We start from the raw sequence: 22,594 nt of genomic DNA, 5'->3' as shown, positions 1-22,594 counted from the left end.
ACACTTGAGTCACAAATTCTTTCTAGTTTACAATGGACCTTACAGAATCCGACGTATACCACATGATAATTGCGTTGAAGTTGAAACCCTGCGTACGAGGAAGAGTAAAGGTTTACACCACATTTCACATGTAAAACCGTTTATTGAAAGATAATCTGCTTTTTAACTTAGTCTTTGCCATAAAATTTTTCGCTTCACATTTCTAGTATGCTTTGTCAGACTTAGAATCTGTTAACATACAACAATGTTTGAAGTTAAATACCCAATCAAGAACCAAGAGAACGTATTTAAACAGAAATTACGAATGCATTGTTATAGTGAACAGACGACACAGTGTTGTTATTTGTACATTCTTGCTTGTTAGCTGCACGATTACGTAACGACTATCAGGCTTACATACTTCGAACATGTACCGGTACTGCTAATGAGATTTTAATGCAACATTTTGGTTTACTTGAAAATACATTCTGGAGTTTATTTGACAGCTACACGACTGTATCACGACGCTTCTAATGAGTGACAATTTACAATGTTGCTTTTGCGGTGTTTGTTTTATATCTGCACAGTTTTTCTGAATTATTCTGGAAAGTAAAACATGTTTTAGTAATAACTTTTGTGTTATAGCTACAAGGAGACAGCCTTTTAAGTAGGACAACAATACGTTACAGCACAGTACTTTCCTCATCACGGCAATAAGCGTAATAACTAAGATATCTATACGCAAAGCATTTCACTTTTGTTTATCATGAGGTAAGTACATTGACTTCTGCAGAACTTAGCTTTCGGAGGACAATAACTACGACACTTCCACAGAGATTATCTCACAACAAGACGCACAGTTTAGCGCTACAGTACACGTATTTGAGTGATTAATTTTATACTTAAAACATTTATTTTTAAAGATATTTGAAGTACAATGATACAAAGGTTTTCCGTAATAATTTCATTCCATTGTTGTAATCTGTAACACCTGAGGGTATAATTACATTAATCCTCAGGGGGGTACACGCCTACTTTGTGTACCATGTGTTTGGCAAGCACAAGGAGCCCTAGCTAATATGGTATTTGCTTATACAACTTTACACATCGGTACCATATTTCTCTAACACATAAATTACACAGCTATCTGATTATTTAATGGAGAAACAAAATTTTTTTATTACCTCAGTGACAGATGTTTATGTAATTACACAGATGGTTAACTTCACACTTATGAAATTGTATTCTGTCTGTCCTTTGTGAACTGTTCATATATTTTTCGGAACCATTGTGATACTATGAGAGCTTTGAATGATGCATTTGGTATGGGATCATGATTTTTAAAGTACGTTTGATGTAGAAGACACTATTGAAATGAGCAGAGAATTTTTTTTAGATTTTGAAATTATTGGAGGAAGCTACGACGATTTTGAGAGTTGACTGAGGTGTTATGATGTTATTATTACGATGACTATGTGTATTATGCTGTTGCAGTATGTTTATGATCAGTAAGCTGATGCTATATGAGTTATTTGATTATGTTACATATCTGTAATGATGAAATATTGAAAAAGTGTCAACGAATAAGGTAAGGAATTATGAGTAGTGGTTAGGGACTCTGGTTTGTGAAAAAGGTTGTTGGAAACCAAGAATCGTACTTTAAGAGTTATGAAATGTGTGTATATGCGTGAATGTATCACAATGCTGGCGAAAATTTTTTGGACACTGTTATATTTATAGGATTTTGTTCCTACAGATTTGTAACCCAAATTCTTGACCTGTGAAATATTTTTATATGAGACTGTCACTGTAGCGGAAACTGGTGTCGTAAATATTTCGGCAAGAAAGTTAAGTGACCACCTGCACCTAATGCGTCGTGGGCACCCAGCTGGGCGACAATCACCTTGAAAAAAGCCATTAGCGTGTGCCTTCCAGAGGCACAGGTGGAAAAAAAAGGGAGGCCATTATCCTCGCTATTGACGTTCCTTTGTAGAAAGCATCACAAAAACGACACGGTCGAACTTGATAACATATGATTACACTGTGGAGCTCTTAATTTATGATATTTACTGAAATGCCTAATGAAATCACGAGAAATATTTTTATGTCTATACACCTGATTATGACTACTGTCTCTCTAGTTGAGAGATTTTTCTACTAACTTATGAAATGCCTAATGACTACTGAATGATGTTCATATGCTTTACTTTGTACATAGTTGTTTATTTCATTTGATATCTAGTTTCTAGCTGCACTGTAGCATTGGTTAAAATAAAATTTTATAGATGTACTAATATAAATATTTTCTGTCTACAGATCGAGTAAATAATAATTTTTTTCAAAAAAATGAGGGAGCACAAAACGACATATACCTTCACAGGAACTGCATTCATAATTTTCTTTTCAAGTACTTGGTAATTTCTTTTGTAGAATAAATTGTGCTGCATCACTCTAGTATTAAGATGTGACATAGGTATTAGACATGGCCATTTTTAGTGTACTATTTTTTCTGCTTGAGCTTTGTCATGTTTAGGTATAAGTTATTTCATTTTCTGTTGTTGGTTGCCAGGCATAGTGCTACTAAATTTCAATTTGTGTTACTCTGCTAAGCCAGATTTATTTTTCTTGTTTGCTGCGCATTGCCTCATATTAGTTGTAATGTTGAATTGCTTGGTAATTTAGATTTACTGTAGCTTGCTTTGCAAATTTCCATTTTTTTTTCATTGCTGTTTGCGTTAGTTGTTTTGTGCTGCTGCATTGCCTCGTCCCTTAGTTTAGCATCTGAGCTCAGTAGATTTAAGTTAGCTTAAGAGGGGTAGACTATATAAGAAACTGACTATGGAGAGTAGGTAAAGAATGCGTTGCGAAGTTATATGAAAAAGATTTGGGCCAAAATGAGTATTGTACACTGAGAAATAATTATATTGAAAGAAATATGAATAGAATACAGAAAGCAGGTATAGATAGGACTTCTTGTAAATAAATAATGAGGTAAGAAATATGTGAAATAAATACAGAAAGCATGCTTGGATAGGAGTTTTTTGGTGGAAGCAAAGGTTGAAATAAGACGAAAGATCTATGGAATGAAGTTTTGGGTTGGACTGCAGTACCAAATGTTACACTGAAAACAAACCCTGTCCTTTCCTTTTATGTTATCCCACTATATGTTTGTGTACCCTTGGGTATTTATGTTTTTCCTGTATTTATATGTTTATCTGATAAGACTTATGTTGTAGAATTTTTCTAATACTAAGCTACATTCACTATGATGAGGAATACTGTTATCCTCAAATATAATTGGCATTAATTATATGTTATTTACCTTGTAAATATGCTTAGACATTATATATTCTGTTTTGTTTTAATGCTCATGTGTAAAGTTGATGTTTCAAAAGTTATTCTGATCTTTTATGTATTTACTTATGTCATAATTCCTGTAACAATGATGTATATGTTAGTTCTATTCTTTTGTAAAGCCTGTTTTACTACAAATGTTACCTGTATTATTATGTTTTTAATGATGTATTTTGTACCTTTGTTATTGTATTCTTATGTTATCAAATTGTAATTGACACCAGTTCATCAAATTAAGTAACTTGTAAGTTCCATTTCACTGCACACGTTTCTGTTGGTCATAGTATATGGACAATATGTGAGAAGTAGGGACTGTTAGTGTTTACACGTGTGTTAATAATTCAGCAAGGGACTGGATAACAGCATTGCTGGTTCTAAGGACAATTCCAAAAACTTTGTGAGCGCACAAGTGGTGGTTATGGACTTGCTATATTATCCACAACTCTTTGATGGTGATTGTGCACCTGCACAGTCGCAACAGATGGCTGCTGGCCATCTCTACAAGGACTACAGTGGGTCTGCATCTTTGATGACCCACCAATACCATTATCTCTACAAGGACTACAGTGGGTCTGCATCTTTGATGGCCCACCAATACCATTATTTCTACAAGGACTACAGTGAGTCTGCATCTTTGATGGCCCACAAATACCATTATTTCTACAAGGACTGCAGTGGGTCTGCACCTCTGGTGACCCACCAATACCATACACTCTAGCAGGACTACAGCGGGTCTGCTCTGTGATGACCTACCTACCAATATTCTTCCAAACTTCGACTGACTCTGCTGTGGGTTTGCTCTGTTGTGGCCCATTACTTGTCTGCATGTCAAGAGTCAGCACTGTCTTTCCGTTGGAAGGACAACACTACTTCTTCAAGACTGCATGGAAATCCACTACTTCTGTGTGCAATTTCTTTTACTAATGAGACTTTGTGAAAAAAAAATTGTAATTACTATTATGATGAATGATCAGGACTGTCTTTATGGACTGTGAGAAAATTTTAGCTTTTGACCAACATTGTATCAATAAGTGTGTGCCTTCTATTTCTTTGTTATTGTAATTATGAAAAAATTTTTTAAATCTGTATTGGCCACTGCCCAAAACAATTTGTAAAATTTTTTGTGGGGAGCATGGGGGCTATGTAAGTAGGCTGTTTAGGTTTTCTTATTGGTAACGCCACGTAGCGCTCTGTATGAAAATCACTGGCTGTGCTGTGTGCAGTCTGTGGCTAGTTTGCATTGTTGTCTGCCATTGTAGTGTTGGGCAGCGGCAGCTGGATGTGAAAAGCGCGTAGCGTTGCGCAGTTGGAGGTGAGCCGCCAGCAGTGGTGGATGTGGGGAGAGAGATGGCGGAGTTTTGTAATTTGTCATGAACTGCTATATATATTATGACTCTTAAGGTAAATACATTGTTTGTTCTCTATTAAAATCTTTCATTTTGATAACTATGCCTATCAGTAGTTAGTGCCTTCCGTAGTTTGAATCTTTTATTTAGCTGGCAGTAGTGGCACTCGCTGTATTGCAGTAGTTCGAGTAACGAAGATTTTTGTGAGGTAAGTGATTTGTGAAACGTATAGGTTAATATTAGACAGGGCCATTCTTTTGTAGGGATTTTTAAAAGTCAGATTGCGTCGCACTAAAAATACTGTATGTCAGTTTAAGCACAGTCATGTACAAATTTTTCAAAGGGGACGTTTCAAATGTTTAGTAATACGTACCCCCAAAAATTATTAAAATTTTCAGTGATTGGGTTTGTTGTGGAAAACGAAAGTTCAGTGACATAGCAGACACGAGGAGGTAACATTAAACGATGTACCTTTAAAAATACATTCATAATATAATATGTATTATACATAAATACCCCCCCCCCCATGAACCATGGACCTTGCCGTTGGTGGGGAGGCTTGCGTGCCTCAGCGATACAGACAGCCGTACCGTAGGTGCAACCACAACAGAGGGGTATCTGGTTGGTTGGTTGGTTTGGGGAAGGAGACCAGACAGCGAGGTCATCGGTCTCATCGGATTGGGGAAGGACGGGGAAGGAAGTTGGCCGTGCCCTTTGAAAGGAACCATCCCGGCATTTGCCTGGAGCGATTTAGGGAAATCACGGAAAACCTAAATCAGGATGGCCGGACGCGGGATTGAACCGTCATCCTCCCGAATGCGAGTCCAGTGGGAGGGGTATCTGTTGAGAGGCCAGACAAACGTGTGGTTCCTGAAGAGAGGCAGCAGCCTTTTCAGTAGTTGCAAGGGCAACAGTCTGGATGATTGACTGATCTGGCCTTGTAACAATAACCAAAACGGCCTTGCTGTGCTGGTACTGCGAACGGCTGAAAGCAAGGGGAAACTACAGCCGTAATTTTTCCCGAGGGCATGCAGCCTTACTGTATGATTAAATGATGATGGCGTCCTCTTGGGTAAAATATTCCGGAGGTAAAATAGTCCCCCATTCGGATCTCCGGGCGGGGACTACTCAAGAAGATGTCGTTATCAGGAGAAAGAAAACTGGCGTTCTATGGATCGGAGCGTGGAATGTCAGATCCCTTAATCAGGCAGGTAGGTTAGAAAATTTAAAAAGGGAAATGGATAGGTTGAAGTTAGATATAGTGGGAATTAGTGAAGTTCGGTGGCAGGAGGAACAAGACTTTTGGTCAGGTGACTACAGGGTTATAAACACAAAATCAAATAGGGGTAATGCAGGAGTAGGTTTAATAAAGAATAGGAGAATAGGAATGTGGGTAAGCTACTACAAACAGCATAGTGAACGCATTATTGTGGCCAAGATAGATACGAAGCCCACACCTACTACAGTAGTACAAGTTTATATGCCAACTAGCTCTGCAGACGACGAAGAAATTGAAGAAATGTATGACAAAATAAAAGAAATTATTCAGATTGTGAAGGGAGACGAAAATTTAATAGTCATGGGTGACTGGAATTCGATAGTATGAAAAGGATGAGAAGGGAACGTAGTAGGTGAATATGAATCGGGGGTAAGGAATGAAAGAGGAAGACACCTGGTAGAATTTTGCACAGAGCATAACTTAATCATAGCTAACACTTGGTTCAAGAATCGTAAAAGAAGGTTGTATACATGGAAGAACCCTGGAGATACTAAAAGGTATCAGATAGATTATATAATGGTAAGACAGAGATTTAGGAACCAGGTTTTAAATTGTAAGACATTTCCGGGGGCAGATGTGGAGTCTGACCACAATCTGTTGGTTATGACCTGTAGAAACTGCAAAAAGGTGGGAATTTAAGGAGATGGGACCTGGATAAACTGAAAGAACCAGAGATTGTACAGAGTTTCAGGGAGAGCATAAGGGAACAATTGACAGTAATGGGGGAAAGAAACACAGTAGAAGAAGAATGGGTAGCTTTGAGGGATGAAGTAGTGAAGGCAGCAGAGGATCAAGTAGGTAAAAAGACGAGGGCTAGTAGAAATCCTGGGGTAACAGAAGAAACATTGAATTTAATTGATGAAAGGAGAAAATATAAAAATGCAGTAAATGAAGCAGGCAAAAAGGAATACAAACGTCTGAAAAATGAGATCGACAGGAAGTGCAAAATGGCTAAGCAGGGATGGCTAGAGGATGTAGAGCCTTATCTCACTAGGGGTAAGATAGATACTGCCTACAGGAAAATTAAAGAGACCTTTGGAGATAAGAGAACGACTTGTATGAATATCAAGAGCTCAGATGGAAACCCAGTTCTAAGCAAAGAAGGGAAAGCAGAAAGGTGGAAGGAGTATATAAAGGATCTATACAAGGGCGATGTACTTGAGGACAATATTATGGAAATGTGGTAATGGAAGAGGATGTAGATGAAGATGAAATGGGAGATATGATACTGCGTGAAGAGTTTGACAGAGCACTGAAAGACCTCAGTCGAAACAAGGCCCCCGGAGTAGACAACATTCCATTGGAACTACTGATGGCCTTGGGAGAGCCAGTCCTGACAAAACTCTACCATCTGGTGAGCAAGATGTATGAAACAGGCGAAATATCCTCAGACTTCAAGAAGAATATAATAATTCCAATCCCAAAGAAAGTAGGTGTTGACAGATGTGAAAATTACCGAACTATCAGTTTAATAAGTCACAGCTGCAAAATACTAACACGAATTCTTTACAGACGAACGGAAAAACTAGTAGAAGCCAACCTCGGGGAAGATCAGTTTGTATTCCGTAGAAACACTGGAACACGTGAGGCAATACTGACCTTACGACTTATCTTAGAAGAAAGATTAAGGAAAGGCAAACCTACGTTTCTAGCATTTGTAGACTTAGAGAAAGCTTTTGATAATGTTGACTGGAATACTCTCTTTCAAATTCTAAAGGTGGCAGGGGTAAAATACAGGGAGCGAAAGGCTATTTACAATTTGTACAGAAACCAGATGGCAGTTATAAGAGTCGAGGGGCATGAAAGGGAAGCAGTGGTTGGGAAGGGAGTAAGACAGGGTTGTAACCTCTCCCCGATGTTGTTCAATCTGTATATTGAGCAAGCAGTAAAGGAAACAAAAGAAAAATTCGGAGTAGGTATTAAAATTCATGGAGAAGAGATAAAAACTTTGAGGTTCGCCGATGACATTGTAATTCTGTCAGAGACAGCAAAGGACTTGGAAGAGCAGTTGAATGGAATGTACAGTGTCTTGAAAGGAGGATATAAGATGAACATCAACAAAAGCAAAACAAGGATAATGGAATGTAGTCTAATTAAGTCGGGTGATGCTGGGGGAATTAGATTAGGAAATGAGACACTTAAAGTAGTAAAGGAGTTTTGCTATTTGGGGAGCAAAATAACTGATGATGGTCGAAGTAGAGAGGATATAAAATGTAGACTGGCAATGGCAAGGAAAGCGTTTCTGAAGAAGAGATATTTGTTAACATCGAGTATAGATTTAAGTGTCAGGGAGTCATTTCTGAAAGTATTTGTATGGAGTGTAGCCATGTATGGAAGTGAAACATGGACGATAAATAGTTTGGACAAGAAGAGAATAGAAGCTTTCGAAATGTGGTGCTACAGAAGAATGCTGAAGATTAGAAGGGTAGATCACATAACTAATGAGGAAGTATTGAATAGGATTGGGGAGAAGAGAAGTTTGTGGCACAACTTGACCAGAAGAAGGGATCGGTTGGTAGGACATGTTGTGAGGCATCAAGGGATCACCAATTTAGTATTGGAGGGCAGCGTGGAGGGTAAAAATCGTAGAGGGAGACCAAGAGATGAATACACTAAGCAGATTCAGAAGGATGTAGGTTGCAGTAGGTACTGGGAAATGAAAAAGCTTGCACAGGATAGAGTAGCATGAAGAGCTGCATCAAAGCAGTTTCAGGACTGAAGACCACAACAACAACAACGTACTGAAATAATTTTCATGTATCAAATCAGCAGAAAAGTATCTTATTAATACCTATCTCACAGAGAAATACATACTTACGCATTCAACTGCATGCATTGGAACAGCTGGAATTTTAAGTTATTTATATTAAAAGAGATGTACGCTATTCGCATGCACGTTCTTTTTCTTGGTTCAAATGGTGCATATGGCTCTGAGCACTATGGGACTTAACCGAGCGAGGTGGCGCAGTAGTTACACACTGGACTCGCATTCGGAAGGACGACGGTTCAATCTCGCGTCCGGCCCTCCTGATTTAGGTTTTCCGTGATTTCCCTAAATCACTCCAGGCAAATGCCGGGATGATTCCTCTGAAAGGGCACGGCCGACTTCCATCCCCATCCTTCCCTAATCCGATGAGACCGATGACCACGCTGTCTGGTCTCCTTCCCCAAACCAACCAACCAACCAAATATGGGACTTAACATCTGAGGTCATCAGTCCCCTAGAACTTAGAAGTACTTAAACCTAACTAACCTAAGGACATCACAAACATCCATACCATAGGCAGGATTCGAACCTGCGACCGTGGCGATCACGCGGTTCCAGACTGAAGTACCTAGAACCGCTCGGTCACACCGGCCGGTTCTTTTTCTGGCTTTTCATTCATATGTCCGTGTAAATGCTTCAATAGCCCTTCGACCTTATACCAACTGACAAATAGAAAGAGTCTAGTAAACCAAACCAGCCTTTTCTGCTAATTTTGTAATATAAGAACGTTCAAACACGTACCGAAATGTTAGTCGCATGACTATAATATGCTTATTGATTCATACAGTTATGTTAACAGGAAAGAACATCAGGAAATATGAGTGTGAAAAAACAAATTTAACTGATTCTGACAATTTTAGAGCAAATAATGAAAACCGTTAACGGTTTTACACCAGTGGCTTAAAACTCTGTTTTGTGTAAGATGGGTCAATTTTCCAAAAATATTGACATGAAAGTCAGGAAAACCGGGAGTACAATTACATCCACTTCCGAGTACATTTCCAATAAATCTTCTGTCTGTGCGAACTTCAAGCAGGCACGAGCTGTGTCACGACAGCTGAACATACATGGTCCACTGTTCGAAAAGTACTACGAACAATTGTGAAATTGTATCTCTAGCGCTGTTCCAGGCTGTTGTGGAGGCAAATGGTCGTCATACTGAGCAATGTAAACATGGTATGGAATTAACGATTGTTACTCTCTCATGTGGAAACTGCAATGTGTTTCTTTCAACGGTTTATTCGCTATTTCTCTTCCGCGTGTCTTTACAAATCTTTTCATGAGGTTTCATTGTCCTACGATCATACGTTTTTTGGATCCAAGTCAAGTAGCGAAAGTTTAACTATAACCCCTTTCTACATTGCAGTACGCGTGGCCAAAATAAATCCTCAGTGTGTTCAAGAAATGAGTTTTCCAAAAAATGCAAGTAATCCTCCCCATCCTTTGCTCTTCTAAAACGACTGGACGTACCCACATGTTACCGATTATGTCGCGCGAAACATGATCGAAAAACGAACTTTGGAATTGGTTTACAGTGTAGCGCGTGGATTTTCCAGCGACCATGGATGATGAGCGTTGTTGGCGTGTATTGTTGATTCCATCCCATGTATACATTGCTTCATCACTGAGCAGTAGTATTGGGTCCAAATGACGATTTTCATGCAACCAGTGAGAAAATTCCAAGCCGTGTGGCAACGTCGCCAATGTGAAGAGTGCGGATAAGCTACACGAGAAATGGGAGCAAGTTTTCCAAATGTAATGGTGCAAGTTTTCCGCATGTAATGTTAGTCATTCACGTATTCATGGGACACTGATACGTGCAGGAAATCGCTGTTTGCCGGCAGCAGGACCACGCTCCACCATTTCAACAAGCTGTTGTTGTTCCTGCACATATTGTTGCTGAACGACACGTTCAGAAGAAAATTGAGTAGACACTCTACGATCAGTTATTCGACTTGTCGGAAAACGCTAAGCTATTCTTCTACAGTAGCAGGAGCATTACCATTGCAGAAGCCGTAAACACACACCATATCTGTACATTCTTCATCAGTGAAGATATGTGACATTTTAGCCAGCGCGTATACAAACCAATTTAACAGATGCTTCTCTCCGATAAACTCTCATTCCCTCGTGGTACTTCACTCATAACACGCCATAGACAACTCCTCGTTCAATGGGATAGGTTAATGGCAGAAAGTTATTTCGAGTAAAGAGGTTGAAAACAGAGAATTAGGTTGAGTTGAAATAAGTCGTAAAAAACGTTGGGGGTTAAGGTACATACATGCGTGCCACTAGCCCAAAAACAAATATACGTTGAATGTGTTGTATCTCGTAAACCATTTGGAATAGGGCATAAGCCAATATGAAGTTCTTTGCTTCAAATGAGCGTTTTCGTCGTATCCCTGTATGTTGACCGATCCCCCTGGGACATCTTGTATAGAGAGGGAATGATGACTAGCAGTATGGCTCTATACTTGTCCTATTTTCTGTTACCTAATTCTCGTGATCCCTAAGCATGATATATAACGGAAGCAACAGAACCGTCAGACAGTCATCCTTCACACAATCCTTCTCCATACTTATCCAACACGGATTCACGACAACAAAGTCCTCTTCTTTCCACGGAATCTCATTTTAGTTCCCTGAGTACGTACGTTACAATTTCAGATGAGGTTTATTGTACAAACCAGCTATAGTCCTAGCAACGTGTCTCCGATTCGTTCGATGGCTTCAGTCACTTCTACTTTATCTATCTGTTCCACTCCGTAAAACTTAGAAACTCTCAGAAAGCAGAGTTCACGACTGACGAAACAAAACATGTCGCTCTGCACTCGAGACCAGCCGAGCGGCACTTTGAAGGTTCATGTACACTGAAGTGTCAAAGAAACTGATATGGGCATGCGTATTCAAATACAGAAATATTTAAACAGTAACACTAAGGCGCTGCGGAAAGTCAACGCCTATATAAGACAAAAAGTGACTGGCGCATTATTAGATCGGTTGCTACAATGGGAAGTTGTCAAGATTTAAGTGAGTTTGAATGTGGTATTATAGTCGGCGTATGAGTGATGGGACACAGAATCTCCCAGGTAGCGACGAAGTGGGCATTTTCTCCTACGACCATTCCACGGCTGTACCTTGAATATCAGCAATCCGGTAAAACATCAAATCTCCGACATCGCTTCGGCCGGAAAAAGATCCTGCAAGAACGGGACCAACGACGACTGAAGAGAATCGTTCAACGTGACAGAAGTGCAACCCTTCCGCAAATTGCTGCAGATTTCAATGATATGCCATCAACGAGTGTGAACCGTTCAACGAAACATCATCGATATGGGCTTTCGGAATCGAAGGTCCACTCTTGTACGCTTGCTCACTGCACGACACAATGACTGGAAGCATGTTGCCTGGTTGGACGTTTCAAATAGTATCGGGCGGGTGGACGTGTACGGGTATGGAGACAATATCATGAATATATGGACCCTGCATGTCAGCAAGGGGCTGTTCAAGCTGCTGGAGGATCTGTAATGGTGTGGGGCACGTGTAGTTGAAGTGATTTGGGACCCCTGATACGTCTAGATACGACTGTGACAGATGACACTTACATAAGCATCCTGTCCTATAACCTGCATCCATTCATGTCACTTGTGCTTTCCGACGGACTTGGGCAATTCTAGCAGGACAATGACACACCCCACACGTTCAGAATTGCTACAGAGTCGGCCCAGGAACACTCTTCTGAGTTTAAAAACTTCCACTGGCCACCAAACTCCCTAGACATGAATATTATTGAGCATATCTGGGATGCCATGCAACGTGCTGTTCAGAAGAGATCTCCATCCTCTCGTAACCTTAGGGATTTATGGACAGCCCTGCAAGATTCATGGTGTCATTTCTTTCCAGTAGTACTTCAGACATTAGTTGAATCTATGCGACGTCGTGCTGCGGCAATTCTGCGTGTTTGCGGAGGCCCTACATGATATTGGGCAGGTGTACCAGTTTATTCGGGTCATCAGTGTATATATTGTCGCAATTCAGGTTAGAATGACCACGCGTAAGCGTATAGATAAGGATAGTGAAAGATACTTTGGTGGGAATTCATAAACAGATAAATCTATCAATCAGTTCCATACAAGTATGGAAATTATACGACGGACCTCTTTCAGTGGTTCAGCGACATGCTGTTAGGTGTCCGTAAAAAGAGTTTTACTTGTAGCAGCGGGCAGTAAGTTCCATATAAAATTTTCCTGATTAAAGATGCCATATTTACTAAGTGAATAAACCCAAAAAAGATAATACTGTTATGATATTTGACTGTTTTTCAGGTATGATTAGGTACAACACGTTTACTTAGCACAACGGATATTCTTTGGCATACGAAATCATTTACTGTTGTTAACTGAGTAAATTTCTCATCACTGAATCTAACCTTCGATCCCATAAGTATCATCTAGATTATTCCCATTGGGAAGAACGTGTATCACAACTGTGTGTTCAATTATAGTTTGTAGCAACTGGCTGTTCGGATCTGGTAATGTAACGATTCCACAAAAAATTATATCAATAGGGCTAATCAACTGCTAGTCTGTAATTTTCGAGGCAAAATTACCTCGGGATTCTGAAAACAATTTATTAATGTAATAGAAGTCTTCCCCGTGTGTACAGTTCGTACGAAGTAAAAAGTAGTTCACATCAAACTGAGTTGAAGGCATAAAATCGTTTCTCTTATTATTGTTGTGCAAGGCATTAGTGCAAGGCCTCATGGTTATTCACTGCAACCATCATGAAAAATAATTTATTCAGTTAAATAGATAAAAGAACTGAATATAATTAAATATACTGACAAAAAAAACTCAACACCAAGAAGCAGTTGTGCGACGTGAACGATAGTCGGTAGGCGTGTTTCTACATCTGAAAGATTTCTATTGAAATTTCGCACCAGTCGCATAGGAGTGACGCTAGTAGCGCCACTATTTACTTTAAATTGGATGTGGTGAGTTGACCTTAGTCAAGAATACCTATAAGGCGACAAAGATGCCGTTATCAGTACCTCACTGAGTTTGAAAGACGTTGTTTAGTGAGACTATGAGAAGCTGGATGTTCCTTCTGCGATATCGTAGAAAGACTTATCAGGCATGTAGCTACTGTACATGTTCGCTGGTAACGGTGATCACGAGAATGTACGGTCACGTGAACACCGGGTTCCGGACGGCCACGTGGCACTGCCGAGAGCGAAGATCATCGTCTTCAGTGTGTGGCTCTATCGCATCGTATTGCATCTACAGACGCAATTTGAGCATCAGCTGGCACCACAGTGACACAACGAACAGTTATAAATCGGTTACTTTAAGGATAGCTCCGATCCAGACACCGTTCAGCGTGCATTCCACTAATCCCAGACCACCGCCGTTTACGACTTCAGTGCTGTCAAGCGAGAGCTCATTAGGGAGCTGAGTGGAGGTCTGTTGTGTTTTCTGGTAATGGCCGGTAATGCCTCGGTGCCAACATCGCGGTCGCGTTCTAGCTTCCCAAGAGACCCGCCAGGTCAGCCGAGAGCGCTAATGCGCTGCTTCTTGGACTCGGGTAGGCGTGCCGGCCCCGGATCGAATCCGCCCGGCGGATTACCGATGTCGGCCGGTGTGTCGGCCAGCCTGGATGTGGTTTTTAGGCGGTTTTCCACATCCCGATAGGTGAATACCGGGCTAGTCCCCACGTTCCGCCTCAGTTACACGACTCGCAGACATCTGAACACGTTCGCACTATGCCATGGATTACACCAGATGCAGACAGCTGAGGTACACTCATTCTGTCCCGGGGGGATTGGGGTGGCGGCAGGAAGGGCATCCGGCCACCCCTTAAAACCATCCTTGCCAAATCCGTTCCTAATTGTGCCGACCCTGCGAAACCGCGGGACAAGGCACCAGCAAAAGAAAGAGAGAAAATTCTCGCTTCCCAAGCACAGGGACCTGGGTTCGATTCCCGACGGGGTCATGGATTTTCACCTGCCTCGAGATGGCTGGGTGTTTGTGTTGTCCTCCTCATTTCATCATAATTCATGAAAGGGGCGAGATCGGACTGAGCAAAAGTTGGGTATTTGTACGGGCACTGATAACCGCACAACTGAGCGCCCCACAAACCAATCATCATCATCATCATCATCATCATCATCGGTGCCAGTAATGACTTTGTGCTGGTTAGAATGTGGCCAACTGAGTGCCTACAACCAACCTGTCTGCGCACTAGACCTGCATCGTAAGTTATGGTCTGGGATACGATTTTATATGACAGCAGCAGCACTCTCGCAGTTACCCCACACAAGCTGACTGCAAATTTGTACGTCTGTCTGGTGATCCGACCTGTTGTGCTGCCATTCATGAAGAGAAATCCATGGGGTGCTTTCCAGCGGGATAATGCTCGCCCACATACCACTATTGTAATCCAATGTGCTCTCAGGGTGTTTACATGTTGCGTTAGACTGCTCGATTGCCAGATCTGTCTCCAGTCGAGGACATGTGAGACATCATCGGACGACAACTTCTGCGTCATCGACAGACACAATTAACCCTCCCTGCATTGACTGACCAAGTGCAACAGGCATGGAATTCCGTTGTACAAACTGTCATCTGCCACCTGTGCGGCACAATGCAAGCACGATTGCATGCTTACATTCAACATTCTGGCGGTTGCACCAGTTATTAATATACCATCATTTCACCTTTGTAGTAGCTTACCTCGCGATCTTGCAATGTCAGTCACTTAAATATGTTGCCTAGACTCAAATTTCAGTACTCTACATTAATTATTTTTTGGTTTTGTGATTCTTTCCGAGAGTGTATACGAGATTTTCTTCTGGTTTGTGATTATTAAATCCCAAAGAATGCAGCTATTCCTCATAGAACAATAAGTTTAATATTGCATGAATCCAGTAGCACACACGCCAGGCGTGGCATGAAATGTACAATGAGCAAGAAATCTTCATCGAATGAAATACTGGCTTGCTAAACTCGTTTATGAATCAATACAGCATGTCTACAGAACGGAAACTGCACGCATGGTGCTATTCATTCAGTATCCAACGAATACTACATTTCAATATGTCTCACTAAGTTCTCAATTTCAGAAAACATTAAGTTGTCTTCCAGAGCACGCGCGTAGAGAAATGTTTAGTACAATTCTCGGTGTACGTTCATGAAAACAAACCCCAGGGTGCTTTCATACATCGCTCTCCTTCTTTCTCAATATCATTCAATGCAGCCACACCCAGTAGCACCGTATACCACATACAAACAAAACCACATCTTTACTCCAGAATGGAATCGAATGGAACGAAGGAACTTCTAAACCATGCTGGCCGCAACGGAGCTCTCAATCCTCATTAGCTGACCCGCTCTCGCCTATGAGGTTTTAACCGAAATAACCTAATGTAGCAGAACGAGCGGCGAGAATATGGTTCGCTATTCAGTGGCGCGGTTATGGCAGCAAAGGTTGCTTGTGAATAGTAATCACGCAAAACTTAATTCATGGACGCTGGCAAATTATAATAGACAACTTTCAGCTTGTATGAAGAATGGCTAAATATTTTCACTCTTGCCACGACATCGTACAAGACCCCATGAGTTCTCCATCACTGAACAGTTGCGAAAGTGGGTAGCTATAATCTCATTTTCACGAACTGTGCGGCGGTGACCTGTTTCAGGCCTTTTTCTGACATTTTATCCTATTTCCTTACCTGATTTGCATACGAGATTCTTCTTATTTCCTTTAGTGTCGGATTTGGCTTTTTATTTGCGTTTATGTCACGTGAATTGTGCACTGATCTTATGAGTTGTTAGGACGATGCTTGTAGAAATGTAGATACCCATCTCTCTGCACTTAATTTAACATTTCATGCGTATAGTAGTTGTTCTCCTTAAAGTATCTGGCTTTGGGCTACGGGAACTTCCTTATATTGGGACGGGCTACAGGTGAGGCTTTCTTACGCTCCGAGGATCCAGTCGTCACTCATAGTACGGTATTCGCGGTAGTAGACCACACAGGCAGACGAGCGGGCTTTCAGCGCCACTCTTGGCAGTACTTGGACAATAGAACAGAAGGACGGTTGAAGGAGAGTCCAGCGCTTTGAATAACAGAATGGGGGACTGGATGTGGTAGGGGTGAAAGTTCTGCTTGTTAATAAAATTTGGGCGGAGTCTTCGGCTGACCTTTTGCCGATACCCTACTGTGTTTGGTTTTCATACTCTCTTCCATAAGCTAAACATATGGCCGCACGTGAGACTGCATAATTTCCTAACTCTGCCTTTTCGTGGGAACGGAGGCTAAAGCTCACACAAAAACTTCCAGAATTTCGTACAAGCGGGTCCGGCCGTGGGACTGTGGCGACACTGTTCTCGTTTCTGAAAATACGAAGCCCATTGGAGGATACGTAATTTACTTATTGGGTGGAGGTGGTGAACTGACTTCCAGATCCCTCACTGGAGGAGCACTCAGGGGACTAGCTAGAAAGACTGTGCGGTTGGGTCTTTCCAGCGGTCTGAAGGAAGGCTACAAAAATTTTCAAGAGGCTTGCTCTGGGGCTCGAGAGGACTCATGGTTCATCACTCTTCCGTTTTTTCTTGTCTTTGGCCTGCTGCTGAGTCTTGGAAATTTAACACTGAACTTCCTCAGCACTTCGAGATTTTTCCGCATCCGCAATCGGTAATCCTAGAGGTGAAGATTTCCGCGGCTCGGAGTCCCAACACCTCAGCCCAGCCAGCAGCTACTGCAGTACGGCGCACGGCGGCGTATCAACCGTCTCAGTCGCAACCACGGTAAGACCGCGACTGCACTGAGCTCATCAAACTTCGGAAATCGCGAAGGAGTGAAACGACACAAAACTTCACTTCCGAGTTTCACAGTCTTACCCCGCGTACCATATGCTCTATGTGCTTCATGCACGTAAGTTTAATTTTTTGTTTCAACGGTATCTTTTTCTGTATCCAGACAACCACACAATTTCGATCGGCTGTTGAGTTCATTCACTGGAATTCATGCGCCTTGTGATGATCTTTCTAATCCTTTCATTATTTCTTAACCTACTGTGCGCTCAATTCTGTTGCATATATTTTTTGTAATTTTTTATTCTAAATTTTTATATCGTAGTTTGAATTCAAAATTTTGTGGCCCATATGTATCTGGGCACCATTTCAAACATAATTCTGTAGCATCATGCTGGTGATGACGCTAATAAACATTCATTTTCTATTTTATTTTGTTGAAGTAAAGTCATTTTAATATTCTTATTAATATCACCTTCAGTGAATTTTGCTTTATTGCTGCGTTTTATGAATAAATCTTATGTTCACCGGATCAAATTCTTCGATTCCATAAATAATAAAGTAACTTTTCTAATTGAGTGCCTGCGTTCTCCAACCATAAGCAGTAGGCGACACCCCTGATAGTTCGGAACTTATTTTATGGCGTTTCCAGTACGTGTGGCAGTTGTTTTTTCAAGTAGCCTATGTAGTTCACGTATGTAATCCATCATTTTATATGGTCTCGAGTGATAGAATAGACATTAAATTTAATTTACGTACCCAAGGAGCTGTGGTCATAGTACGCACGGCTACTGCCACAACTAACCTACCTCGTTTCTATGTGGGAGCTGTAATAGACATTGTTTGAAGCGAATAATACGATATTTGTTTGTGACTGAATACGCTACAATATGGTGAAAAAGCACCTTAACTCTTTACTGAAGATTTGGTAGCAGGATACCATCCAGAATTAGGAAAAAACATTAATTTCGCTTTATATTCTAGGAAGAGACTGTGAATATGATAGCAGTTGCCTTAGTGTCCCACTACTTAGCTGACTAGTGAAAACATTTGATTGAGTAGTCAAACAGAGCTTTGACAGGATTTTAGAATCCAGTGAGCGTTCAGGAGATACCATCTTGCCTCCGTAACCTAAGGTTGCTGGAAGAGGCTGTGCAGCAGTTTGCCATGCGCTGGCATATGGCGTAGCTTTTTAACTGTCTACTTGTTGTTGCATCAGTCTTTCTTTCCCATGGCTGTTTTGATACTGTATGTCGATGTTCTCTCACTACTTTTTGAGTAAAACACTGGTGTCGCTCTCAGCTTGAACTTTTTCAGATTCAGTCGTGTATCTATTCCAATACTTATGGGTGCGACGCAGCATTCTGATACCATCACTGGCCGCGCGGGATTAGCCGAGCGGTCTCAGGCGCTGCAGTCATGGACTGTGCGGCTCGTCCCGGCGGAGGTTCGAATCCTCCCTCGGGTATGGGTGTGTGTGTTTTTCCTTAGGATACATTAGGATAAGTAGTGTGTAAGCTTAGGGACTGATGACCTTAGCAGTTAAGTCCTATAAGATTTCACACACATTTCGATACCATCAGGTGCCTAACTGTTATTTTGTGAATGTTACTGAATGGCTTTGCGCAAATGAGTTAGCTTTAAAGTTTGAAACAATGCTGTTCACCCAGTTTTGTTTTATGAAATGTATCCCACGTCCAGTTAATCTAGTACGCCAAGAAGAAATAATAAACAGGATAGAAAATTGTAAGTTCTTAAGAGTGCATGATGTTGGAAACAAAGTGGGAAAACCAATATAGCAGAACTCCTACTACAACGTTTTGGTCCCGGTACTTCCATCATAAGCATAATTGACAGTTTTTGGGAGATTTTGCATATTCTCATTCATTAATATATTATAGTATAACTCCTCTCTTACACAAAAAGTAATCATGACACAAAATAAAGTAATTAGAATTATGTGTGGAGTTCACACCGTAAACCTTGCAGGAATCTCTTTAAGCAGCTTCGAATATTAACTGCAGCCTCACATCACATTTATTAACTTACGACATTTGTTATCAACAATCCATCTAAATTCGAGAGTTACAGAGATATTCACAAGTATAACGTTAGAAGGAATAAATGATTTTCATTACCCTTCAATGAATCTAAAGGGGTGAAATATACAGCTACAAAACTCTTTGGGAATCTACCTGTGGAAATAAAATGTCTAACACGTAACAGAAATGTTTTCGAATGTAGATTAAAGAGCTTGGTCCTTAACAGTGCCTTGTTGAGATATTGTACATCATGACGTTTATCGTGAATTTGATACCTGAAACAACTCACTAACATTTACTGAGCACATAATAAAATGTTTCAATGATAAAACGTCACCAACTGGTTTATTCAGTGATATATCGAAGGCATTTGATAGTATCAAAAAAATGGTTCAAATGGCTCTGAGCACTATAGGACATAACATCTATGGTCATCAGTCCCCTAGAACTTAGAACTACTTAAACCTAACTAACCTAAAGACATCACACAACACCCAGTCATCACGAGGCAGAGAAAATCCCTGACCCCGCCGGGAATCGAACCCGGGAACCCGGATGATAGTATCAATCACAATACTCTATTAGAGAAGCTAAGTTTTTATGGAACACATCAGAAAATACCTGATTTGTTTCTTATTTAAGAAACAGAATGCAGAAAGTTACGTTAGGCTTTTCGAGTAATAACTAAATGAATTTGCCAGATTTACCTTAATTTCAATCCAAACTATTTGAAAGTTGAATATTTTCAGAATTTACCAAACAGCACAATCTTCAAAAACTTTGACGCAGAAATCATCACATCAGGCAACCTCTCTTTCAGTTACTCCTATCAATAAGTGTTCACATCTCACAAATATGTTTTTATGGACCCATGTTTATTCAAATCAGTTTTCTTGTTTCACTATTACCACGTTTAAAAATATTCGACATTTTATTTAGCAACCCACACTCAACGATAACAGAATCGTGGGATGCGGCGAACCTGCTGCAGCAACCGAAGAACAACAAAACCAGTGGATGCAGCTGCTTTAGAGGTCGGAACACCCACTTCTGCGAGCAGCGACGTAAGTGCCCAGTTAATGTTGTGAGTAAAGTTTTCTCGGCTTTTCCGGATAATACATGAGATGCCGACCCGCGGTGGAAGGAAATGTACGTCTTAAATGAGTAAGAAGCAAAGAGTGACAAACCTTTGGTATTTACAGTCGCTACAAAGCTGTAAGACGGATTCAGTGCATTCATGTTCTCTTTCAGAAAAAACACGTGAAGGCTATACGTCGTGTGTCTTTTTGGAGTATATTCGTAGAAACTGGCGATGCACCTGTCCCATTCCACAAACAATTGATTACGGGAGGCATCGCTTACACTGCAGCGTCCGTCGTAGAGTCCAAACGTTCATGGATCCCAAGCGGGGAAGCGGTGCACTGACTTTTTGTCACAGAAAAAAATTGTTTCTTTTTATCTTCTAAAACAGTTAAAAGTTTGTATACGTAGTCTTTTTCACACTATACATCAATTGTTATATTACAAATTTCTGTGAAGTACGAAACAATTCTTTGCTGACTGTGCCAGTGAGCTTATGTTCTGAAGTATTGTTGTCTCGTCCATAAAGATCAATTTACTAGTGTGCACTAGTCTTCGTGTTATGTTATTTAAATAATCTTATAGGTATTTTTACTTACGTAAGGAACACACAGTTCAGGAACAGACAGAGCACCATCACTTCACACTTTCTCACTGTTATAGTGCAGTGACTGGAGCATACCAAACATTCTTCACATGCTAAGATGAAACGTACACTTGAGGTACATATATTATTTTGTACAGAGTATTTACATCATTTAACATGATGTACAGTGTTATTTTTGGTATTTATTTAGATAATAAATCGAAAATAATAGTATTAGCGCTCACTAAGTGTCTTTACTATTAGTACACAAGCATTAAGTCTCTTTACTCTGAAAGGAATAACCGTTCAGCATTGCGGTAGCTTTTAAAGAAAGTCACATTGTTAATTTCTAGCTTGTCATTGTCCAACTTGTTACCACGTATGATGCAGTTGATGAGAATTTCATATTCTTCATTGAAATCTATTTGAAGTCCATTGTCCATATGTACTATATGAAGGACATTTTTAATAATACGGAACGTGTGGCCAATGTCTTTGACGTGGGCGGTAATAGCTGATTTAGAATAATTGTTGTGTGTTATTCATTTATGTATTCACTGTATGTTTTTTATGTAAGGAATATTTTTGCTTTTCTTTATGAGATCGTCAATAAGTGTGACAGCGGAGCCATATAAAGTGGTAAGTTATCAGCTCTGTTAATTAGTGCTCTGTATGCAGTATGTTTGTATGTTACAGGTGGCAGAATGTGCTGTTATGAAGATGCCTGTTGTTTCAAGGTGTGTTTGTTGTTTTCTTTGATAATTTTCAGATCTATGAAATAAGTGCTACCATTCTTTCTACACTCGACAGCAAATTTTCTATTAGTTTCCTGTTTATTAAGTATATCAAGTACATTGTTAATGTGATTTCTGTTAACACACACTTAGAGCAACGTGCCAGAAACATAACACACTTATTGCATTATTTTATCAGTAGACAATAATTTCATTGAGAAGTATTACGTTCCAAATGATTCATGTATTCTAGGCAACTTTTTTTAAAATTTATTTAAAATCTTGAGTAGTTTTGGCCTGAATCAGACCACAAGAATCGTACTGTGACGTATACTTCAACTTTGTAGTATGTTTTCAGCTGCCACGCTATTTCACTCCCACACTGTGTTCCACCTGCTATCCGCATCGCAGCAGAATTTTCTACAGAAACACCAGAGTATATACTCTCTTCTGAGAATGCGCGACCCTTTTTGCGGAATGGTCCTTAGTGTAGGATGATATTTGTAACTTACTTGTTAACATTTCTATGAGTATACTTATTTACCCTGTTCACCTGTTCGCTGGATTTATGACCCGATTCACCTCGCTTGAAGCAAGTGAATAGGTGATACAAC

Source organism: Schistocerca serialis, chromosome 1, assembly GCF_023864345.2.
Source record: "Schistocerca serialis cubense isolate TAMUIC-IGC-003099 chromosome 1, iqSchSeri2.2, whole genome shotgun sequence".
Taxonomy (NCBI): domain Eukaryota; kingdom Metazoa; phylum Arthropoda; class Insecta; order Orthoptera; family Acrididae; genus Schistocerca; species Schistocerca serialis.
This window is presented reverse-complemented; position numbering follows the sequence as displayed.